The sequence below is a fragment of the Euprymna scolopes genome, unplaced genomic scaffold (genome assembly GCF_053919585.1).
Source record: "Euprymna scolopes isolate OS-2025 unplaced genomic scaffold, ASM5391958v1 sca307, whole genome shotgun sequence".
Classification (NCBI taxonomy): domain Eukaryota; kingdom Metazoa; phylum Mollusca; class Cephalopoda; order Sepiida; family Sepiolidae; genus Euprymna; species Euprymna scolopes.
The window spans coordinates 25001-35000 of NW_027633333.1; the positions used below are offsets into that span (position 1 = coordinate 25001).

A 10000-nucleotide genomic window follows, 5' to 3' on the forward strand; every position below is an offset into this window, starting at 1 on the left:
ACCGACACCACCACACCAGCGGGCAGTTTAGCGAGCTTGCCAACTCCTCTGCCTCCTCAAGCGCTTCCAGGACGCCTACCGACACCACATGCTGCTGGCTGTCTGTTGTTACAATGGAATTTTAAAAAAAAACAAACAAAAAAACCCCAACTCTATTAAGATTTTCGATAGTTGGAAAATAATAATAAATTAAGATTTTCGATAGATTGAAAATAATGATAAATTGATTTTAGCAGGGCTGCTGAGTTAGCTTATAGGAGCGAGCTAAAGTAAGAAAGAAACACGCCGAAACACACCGACCGGCACCCCCGACGACGACGACGACGACGACGACGACGACCACGGGTAAACGGCGGGACTAACTGTGACTCTCTTAAGGTGTGAGGAGGCTTTGCCTCTTAAGCAAGTTTGACTGACGCCTACCGACACCGGTCAGGTCGGCGAGGCTCCCGGCGGCCCCGAGCGGGACCACAGGTTGCGGAAGGCGTCCAAGTGAGCGGCGGCGAGAGGCGGAGGCCCCCGGGGTCGACTCCGCGGCCCCCGGGTCGGTGTGCGGGCCTCCAGAGCTCGATAAAGTAGTGGTGTCGCTAGCGGTCGAGAAGGCACTTTTCGACGCCTACTGCCACCCCCACATGGCGGTAGGCGCAAAACTGGAAAATCGCCGACCAGAAATGTCGCTTCGTATAATCGACGTTTTTTTTGACCACCATTTTCAGGTGTCGGAGGTGGGTCTGGACGAATACCAACACCATTTCTGGGGTTTCACAACCGCCCGGCTTCTCCGACATATGTTGGAAAGGAGTAGCGATCGAGCGACGGGGGCTGTCGGTAGGCGGCCGCGGGTTGCATGTGTGCCCGGGACAGCACCCCCATCCAACTAAGGGGTGTCCCCCGGGGGCCAGGGGGACCTCGTCCAGGTCGGCCGGGCGCTTCCAGACGCCTACCGACACCGGTCAGGTCGGCGAGGCTCCCGGCGGCCCCGAGCGGGACCACAGGTTGCGGAAGGCGTCCAAGTGAGCGGCGGCGAGAGGCGGAGGCCCCCGGGGTCGACTCCGCGGCCCCCGGGTCGGTGTGCGGGCCTCCAGAGCTCGATAAAGTAGTGGTGTCGCTAGCGGTCGAGAAGGCACTTTTCGACGCCTACTGCCACCCCCACATGGCGGTAGGTGTAAAATCGGAATAGACCGGACCAGGAATGTCGAGGGGGAAAAAAATGACAAAGTCCTGGTGTGCCTAGCCTACGAGAAGGCACTTTGCGACGCCTACCGACATCCCCATGTGGCAGTAGGCGTAAAACTGGAAAATCGCCGACCAGAAATGTCGCTTCGTATAATCGACGTTTTTTTTGACCACCATTTTCAGGTGTCGGAGGTGGGTCTGGACAAATACCAACACCATTTCTGGGGTTTTCCAGTTTGAAAGTTTTATAAAACATGTTCGGTAGGAAGCACACTTTGGTGTGTCGGTTCGTCGGAGCAGCGACTCTTTGCCTCGTGGTGGTCCGGAACGTCTCTACGGGCTTGTCGCAAAGGCGTCAGAAAGTGGCATCTCCGCCGCCTAGGGCTGTCACCGTTATCGCTGTCGCCGCGCTCCAACTTGTTTTGATCCGCCGCCTTCGTTCCTGCCAACCGTGCGCCCGCTCATCGTCGTTAGGTTATAATACGTGGTACGTGTGTGTGCTTCTCCGTGGACCTAGGGCTGCTCGACGTGTCGAACGATATGTTGGAACAACTAACGGCTCCTTTTCCTGGTTCCATAGTCGTCGTGGTACCCGCGTCGTCAGCCATATCTATGTCCACCATGTTTAGCCGATACGTTTGCTGCAGCTTCTGCTTCCGCCTCAGCGTTCGCCGCTCTCAGCCGCCGCTGTTGTTGCTGCCGTTCTGCCATTCAACCACTACCTGCGAATCTTTCGATGATCGGCCGAACGACCCATCGCTGTGCGACCGATAAATCCTCCGGATTAGGGAGAAACGCCGCCGCTCTCTGCCGCCGTCGAACGGAAAAACGTACATTGTAACGAACGAACGAACGAACGAATTAACGAACGAGCGAACAAACAAACAAAAATAGCCGCGGGGGATGCACTATGTAGATCCTGATCCCCTTGTAACCATACGTACGTTGTTCGATGCTCTCCCGTCCTGGAAGTCGCCGCAGCAAACAGGAGGATGAGCAGCAGCAGGCGCCGCCGCCGTAACCGCCGCCTGCCTGCCGCCTCCTACTCCTGTCAGCGTCCGATCTCACAGCCGTGTGAACGTTCGCTGACACCCGATTTCTTTCCGTCTGGCAAAACCTTGGACGTCCCGCTCGCGGTACACGTGCTGCAGCGACTTCTCGTCCGACAACGCATAAGCGTCGACGTCTGCCGCCGCATCTTCTGATACGTGGACGGTGATAGCGCTAGTCCCTTCTTGCGCCACCTCCACCTTTGTTAGCGCCAAAGAAGATCGATCGAGCAGTCGTGGTCGCAGTCGATTAACCCGTTTTCACCGTCCGCAGTTCCCAAGCCGCCGATCAAGTCGTTGCTCTTCTTGTTCGTTCTTCCCATACCGTCGATTTGCACGGCTGCCGGATGAGCCATCCTCTGTCCGGCGAAGCGCTCACGTCAGTGATCGATACTTGCACCGACAGTCCTCCCGCTCGCGACTCGGTGCTCGAATCGGACTCGTTCGTTTTTATCTCGATGCGATTGTGAAAAGGGGGACCGGTCGTCAATGTCGTGTGTGTCGACGATGTTGTTCGCCCGGTCCGCCGCGTTGTTGTCGTTTTTTTTTTTTTTTTTTTTTTCCCCTAACGTTCGCCGTCGCACGGACGAAAGGGTGAGAAAAAAAAAAAAAAGCTCGAAAAAGCCGCCCAAAAAAATCGGACCGAGGAGCCGCTTGCGAGAACGCGCCATGTGCACGTTGTCTCTCCTCGGTTTTCCGAGCACGAACACGACGGGTCGGTCGGTCGGTCGACGAAGGCGACGACGAAGGTGACGGGAAAATTTACGCCGCCGCTGCCCTGGTCCAGCTCCTCCCCGATGACGGCTGTGATGTTGACGTTGACGTTGGCGACGACGACGACGAGACGACGGAGACGACGACGACGACGAGACGGCATCGATGGCGACCACGATGACGACGACCTCGACGAGTTCAGTCTGCACCTTGACCTCCGATGTCCGTGTGCACTGCCGTCGTGCTGTTTGTCGTTTGTCGTATGTATCGCTGTCAAGGGTGCCGTTGTCGTTGTTGTTGTCGACGTTGTTGCTTGCTCTCTCGTCTCGGTCGGTTGGTACGTTGATGACGACGACGACGAAGACGACGACGACGACGACGAGACGGCATCGATGGCGACCACGATGACGACGACCTCGACGATTCCAGTCTGCACCTTGACCTCCGATGTCCGTGTGCACTGCCGTCGTGCTGTTTGTCGTTTGTCGTATGTATCGCTGTCAAGGGTGCCGTTGTCGATGTTGTTGTTGTCGACGCTGTCGTCTGTTCTCTCTTCTCGGCCGGCTGTGACGTGGACGTTGACGACGACGACGACGAGACGGAATCGATGGCGACCACGATGACGACGACCTCGGCGAGTTCAGTCTGCACCTTGACCCTCGATGTCCGTGTGCACTGCCGTCGTGCTGCTTGTCGTTTGTCGTATGTATCGCTGTCAAGGGTGCCGTTGTCGTTGTTGTTGTCGACGTTGGTCGCTTTCGTTCTTTGAGTCTCGGTCTCGGTCCAAGTCAGGGGAGAAACAAAAAAGAGGCCATCAGCGCGGGCAGCGCGCTTCTACTGACGGCGAACCTCCTCGAAAAACAAATAAACACGTGCCCGTCGTTGTAGTTGTCTGTCTTATGTCGGTCGGTCGGTCGGTCGGTCTGTCGTTCTGTCGAAACAAAGTCCCAAATTCCAACGATACCTGGTTGATCCTGCCAGTAGTCATATGCTTGTCTCAAAGCTTAAGCCATGCAAGTGTAAGTTCACGCCACGCATTAGAACGGGCGAAACCGCGAATGGCTCAGGAACCGGACCTAATCCTCGGGACCGTATTCCTCCTCGGAGGCGATGGATAACTGTGGCAATTCTAGAGCTAATACATGTGACACAGGCCGCGATCGGTCGGCGCGCCGTCGTCGCCACGCCTCGCGCGCTGGCACCCGCGTCGGCCGTTCCGGGTCGCGGCGCTACATATTAGACTGAGACCGATGCGCGTCATTCCGTCCTCCCGTCGTCGGCGTTCCCGCTCGCGGGTCCGTTCGGTGGCGGGGCTCATAGGGCGGCGCGCTCCGCTTTGGTGACTCTGGATAACTCACTGGTCGATCGCACGAGCTTTCACGCCCGGCGACGGGTCTCTCGAGGGTCCGCCCTATCAACTGTCGACGGTCGGTTAAGTGCCTACCGTGGTTACTACGGGTAACGGGGAATCGGGGTTCGATTCCGGAGAGGGAGCATGCGAAACGGCTACCACATCCAAGGAAGGCAGCAGGCGCGCAAATTACCCACTCCCGGCACGGGGAGGTAGTGACGAAAAATAACGACGCGGGACTCTGTCGAGGCCCCGCGATCGGAATGAGTACACTTCAAATCCGTTAACGAGGACCAACCGGAGGGCAAGTCTGGTGCCAGCAGCCGCGGTAATTCCAGCTCCGGTAGCGTATATTAAAGTTGTTGCGGTTAAAAAGCTCGTAGTCCGAACTCGGGTTCGTGGTCGCGCAAGCGGCCCCGGGGCGGCGGCGCCATCGTCCGTCGTTGACTTTGGTCGTCCGTTCGCATTCCCGGCCCTTTCCGCCGGTGTCAACCGCTAGCATACCCGCCACGCGGTCCTGCCGGCGAGGTGGACGAGGAGGTCGTGATCGGGATCCGGGAAAAAAAAAAACAAGTGGTCGTCGGTTCGGTTCCGGGAGTAGTCTAACGGGGGGGTGCTACGTGTGTGTGTTTGGGTGTGTTCATTCGCATCCCCGCACTCTGACCCCCGCGCTTCTCTCCCTCTCCCTTTCCGCGCGTTCCTCTTTTTTTTTGAACCCCCCGGTCCGCTCCGAGTCCCTGCTTCGTGTCTTGTCTGCGCGCGTGTTGCGGTCGGCGGTTTCTCCTCCAAGGGTGCTCTTAACCGAGTGTCCGCGGCGGCCGGTACGTTCACTTTGAAAAAATTAGAGTGCTCAGAGCGGGCTGTTCAAGCTTGCATACGATAAGCATGGAATGATGGAAGAGGGCCTCGTCTACGTCTGTCGGTCTCCGTCTACGGCGAGGCAATGATCGAAGGGAGCGGTCGGGGCCACTCGTATTGCGACGTTAGAGGTGAAATTCTTGGATCGTCGCAAGACGAACTGCAGCGATGGCGTGTGGCAAGCACGTTTTCCTCGATCAAGAGCGAAAGTCGGAGGTTCGAAGACGATCAGATACCGTCGTAGTTCCGACCGTAAACGATGCCGACCGGCGATCCGCCGGCGTTCGCTTCCATGACCCGGCGGGTAGCCTGCGGGAAACCAGAGTTCGGTTCCGGGGGGAGTATGGTTGCAAAGCTGAAACTTAAAGGAATTGACGGAAGGGCACCACCAGGAGTGGAGCCTGCGGCTTAATTTGACTCAACACGGGAAAACTCACCCGGTCCGGACACCGGTAGGATTGACAGATCGATAGCTCTTTCTCGATTCGGTGGGTGGTGGTGCATGGCCGTTCTTAGTTGGTGGAGCGATCCGTCTGGTTGATTCCGATAACGAACGAGACTCCGGCCTGCTAACTAGTGCGCCGATGTCAGTGATTTTTACGGCGGGCTCGGCGTCCTCCGTGGCGCTCGGGTCCGGGTCGGTTTTCTCACGCACTTCTTAGAGGGACGGGTGGCAGAAAGCCACACGAGGCGGAGCGATAACAGGTCTGTGATGCCCTTAGATGTCCGGGGCCGCACGCGCGCTACACTGGAGGTATCAGCGGGGACTTCGCCCCGGCCCGAGAGGGTTGGGAAACCTCTGAACCACCTCCCGTGATAGGGATCGGGGCCTGTAACCAACCCCGTGAACGAGGAATTCCCGGTAGGCGCGGGTCAACAGCCCGCGTCGATCACGTCCCTGCCCTTTGTACACACCGCCCGTCGCTACTACCGATCGAACGGTCCGGTGAGGTCCTCGGATCTGGCCGACGACGCCGCCGGGCAGTGCGCGACGTGTCCGTCACGACACTCGTGCATCTACGCCTCGGCGTTCGATGCCTGGAGAAGACGACCGAACCCGATCGTTTAGAGGAAGTAAAAGTCGTAACAAGGTTTCCGTAGGTGAACCTGCGGAAGGATCATTACCGTTTTCCCGTTCGAGACTGGTTTGTTGTTTTCCGGCCTACCTCCTCTGTCTGTCGGCGTCAACGCCTCGAATGCGCGCAAACAAACCTATAAAAGGCGGAGCGAGAGATAGATTTGTGGTGACGCGGAGGTTTTTAAAGCCCCAGCTCTTCTTGCTTGCTTCCGCGTCTTACCACCTGTTTGTTTTTTCGCCCACCGCAAGTGATGGCCGCTTCTTCTTTGCCTTGTCGCCGCTTTATCGTTTTTTGTTTTTTTTGCAGCCGCTGTGCCACCGCCGCTAGCTAAAAACAAACTACTCGCGACATTGCAATGCCGTCACGCCTCCTCGCACAGACCTCCTCGCACACTACTAAATCTATATAAACAAAAACTAATATAAAAAACCCAAGTGCTGAACCCTGGACGGGGGATCACTCGGCTCGTCCGTCGATGAAGAGCGCGGCCAGCCGCGAGAACTGATGCGAATTGCAGGACTCAGTGAACATCGACACCTCGAACGCACATTGCGGCCCCGAGATCCCTTGTCTCGGGGCCACGTCCGGTCGAGAGGCGGAACGTTACATGTCTTTCTCCGTTAACGAAACGACATCTTGCCGTCCCCGTGCCCGCCCGGTCCTCGGCACGGTGGTAACCGGGACGTCGCAGGAGCGAGTGACGAGGGGGAAGAAAAATAAAAAAAGAATTGACTCCTTTCAATGTCTTTTTTTTTTTTAAAACCCTCTCCGGCCTCCTCCTTCGTCTCCCGCTGGCAGACCGCGGAGTCTTTTCCCTTTTCGACCGCGTGAAGAAACACTGTGGAGGAGGAGCAGGAGGAGTCTGTCCGAAAGCAGCCGAAGGGAGAACAAAACAAAAAAAAAAGCACCGACCTAACCGACTGCCGACGTAAGCGCCGCCTGCTCGTCTCGCTCTCTGCCTCATGAAGGTGTCTCTCAGCGACGCCTCGAGCAGCGCGACGAGCACGGCCGTCGCACCGTAAAAAGGTGGCCGCGTCGTAGGCAACGTCGGATGGGGAGGACCCACGCTTTTTTTTTAATTGTTGGCTTCTTCATTTTCGGTCGGACGGGCGCTATATCGGCCAGCCGTCGTCACACGGAGGGTACCGATCGAGATTCCTCTCCTCCAAACACCACACTCTACTAAAAACCGCCGCCCTCGGCTCGGACGAGACGACCCGCTGAACTTAAGCATATCGCTAAGCGGAGGAAAAGAAACCAACCGGGATTCCCTTAGTAACGGCGAGTGAACCGGGAGAAGCCCAACGCCGAATCCCGTCGCAAGTTAAAGGCTTCGGGACGTGTGGCGCATGGGTCGAAGGCAGCCGTTCGTTTTCGTCTCGCATAGTTCGGAGTTCCCTCGATCGGGGCCGCCCGCGGCGGGTGCCAGGCCCATTCGGTGCGGACGGCGAGCGACGGCCTTCGATCCGAGAGTCGGGTTGCTTGGGAACGCAGCCCAAATCGGGTGGTAAGCTCCATCCAAGGCTAAATACCGGGACGAGTCCGATAGTCGACAAGTACCGTGAGGGAAAGTTGAAAAGAACTTTGGAGAGAGAGTTCAAGAGAACGTGAAACCGCCCAGGGGTAAACGGGTGGGACCGCTCACCGCGATCGCGGGGGGACTCAGTCCGGTGCTGCCTAGGCTCGAGCCCAAACTCGATGTGTGTTCTTGAAAGAGAGGCCGTCGCGGCACAGGTCGTCGTTCGTCGTGTCCGCGGGGAACTCGTTCTCCGCGGGCCAGCTTTTGTGCCCGCGTCGCCGACGAAGGAGACGGGCCGCGTGGATAGCGGGAAGGGAAACGTGGTGACGACCGCGGCGTCGGTAGGTGGCTGCGTCGGTTGGCTGCGACGGAGGGGACTCGTCCTCTCGATCGCTGCTGCCGCCGGGCCCTAACCCGCCGCATCCGTCGCCGCCGCTTCTTCTTTCCTCCTGCTCCCTCCGCGCGCGACTCCGCTGCACCCGTCCCCTTCTCATCGCTCGGCGTAATCATGGCGCGGGCGCTTCGGCGCGACCTCCGCGCGGCCGGCACCGGACGCACTTCCCCTCCGGTCCGTCGTCGCGACCCGTTCCCGGCGTGCAGGTCGAACACGCGGGTTTTTTTCCGTAGGCGGCAGGCGTTTCATCACCCTGAAAACCCCCGTCTTCCCACCTTGTGAAGTCGGGGGCCACCGGCCGTCGGGCCCGCGAACGTAACTGCCCCTTTCTGCCGGGAACGGAGGAAATCTGACACGATCCGTTACACGTGGCGAGCCGGTCCGTTTTGATCCCGCCGGAAGTCGCGTGCGGGCGACGCACTCTGTGTGTCGCTCCTTAGGCGCCCCACCGTCTCGGGCGCGTGCGCGATGAGAGGCGGGATAGGACTGGCGCGGCCTCGCCGTCACGCACCTCGCCGACGTTTCGGGTTCTTGTCGGGGGCAACCCCGCCCGCGCCCGTTTCCGTTTCCGGAGAGGTCGCTCGGCGACGCTTTTTTACTCGAGCCGCCCGCCACCCCGGGTCAGCGACGTGCATCGGCAACCCACCCGACCCGTCTTGAAACACGGACCGAGGAGTCCTGGCCGTTCGCGAGTCGTAGGGGCCACCTCTGACTAACCCCGAAGGCGAAGCGAAAGCGAGAGAGCGTGTAGGAGGGCGTCGATCGGGAGAGGTGTCGTGGCAAAGTCGTCCGGGGGTCGTCGGGGGGTGTCGTCGGTCTCGTGCCGTCGTCTTCTCCTCGCCTCACCCGCCTCCGAGCCGTGCCCGATCCCGCCGGCGCGGCGTTTTCGGCCTTCCGCCGTCGCTGCTGCGGTGCCCGCAACTTTTCCTTTTTTCTCTCTTCCCGAGAGAGATAGGAGAGGGAAGGCTCGTGGCTGACGTGCGGTTGTTTTTCCCTCCTCCCCGAGAGGGGACCGGCGCATCTTCCAAAAAGGGGAATTGCCGGGCGCCAGCTTCCATATCCTCCTTCCGCCCATCGGTGAGATCCCGCGGCTTGAACTAGTCCTATTTTGTCGTCGAGTTTAGGCGCTGCGCGCGGGCGCATCACCCCCGGGTCGGTTTCCCCTTTTTCCGAGTACGACTCGGCCGACTCTGGCGTAGCGAGCGACCAGGGACCCGAAAGATGGCGATCCACGCCCGGTCGGGATGAAGCCAGAGGAAACTCTGGTGGAAGTCCGAAGCGCCTCTGACGTGCAAATCGATCGTCGGAACCGGGTGTAGGGGCGAAAGACCAATCGAGCCGTCTAGTAGCTGGTTCCCTCCGAAGTTTCCCTCAGGATAGCTGGCGCTCGATCGTCGCAATTCCATCCGGTAAAGCGAACGATTGGAGGCCCCGGGGCCGTTCACGGCCTCGACCTACTCTCGAACTCGGAACGGGTGGAACGGGCCGACTCTCCCGAACGACGGAGCCGACCCATCCGGCCGCCGCCGCCAGCACGCTTCGCTGGGCGGTTGGTCACCTCGAATGCGAGTGCCAAGTGGGCCACTTTTGGTAAGCAGAACTGGCGCTGTGGGATGAACCAAACGTCCGGCTAAGGTGCCTAACGCGACGCCCATGAGATCCCCGAAAGGGTGTCGGTCGATATAGACAGCAGGACGGTGGCCACGGAAGTCGGAATCCGCTAAGGAGTGTGTAACAACTCACCTGCCGAATCGACCGGCCCCGAAAATGGATGGCGCTGGAGCGACGGACCGATGCCGGACCGTCGCGGCGAGGAGCGATGAACTTTCGCGCCGAAACGATGCCGCGACGAGTAGGAGG

General features: G+C 59.1%; 2 non-coding genes and 1 pseudogene across 2 annotated transcripts in view; all 3 read left to right on the forward strand.

Moving 5' to 3' along the window:
- Positions 1-3900: 3900 nt before the first annotated feature.
- LOC145274265 (small subunit ribosomal RNA) lies at positions 3901-6272 on the forward strand (annotated as a pseudogene).
- Positions 6273-6667: 395 nt separating this feature from the next.
- On the forward strand, positions 6668-6825 carry LOC145274272 (5.8S ribosomal RNA). The gene has a single exon (XR_013866630.1). It is a non-coding gene; the product is annotated as a 5.8S ribosomal RNA (ribosomal RNA).
- Positions 6826-7420: 595 nt separating this feature from the next.
- Positions 7421-10000, forward strand: part of LOC145274269 (large subunit ribosomal RNA) — a 5720-nt gene continuing 3140 nt past the window's right edge. Inside the window, exon 1 of the ribosomal RNA XR_013866628.1 lies at positions 7421-10000. This exon is cut by the window's right edge and continues 3140 nt beyond it. This is a non-coding gene — a ribosomal RNA (large subunit ribosomal RNA).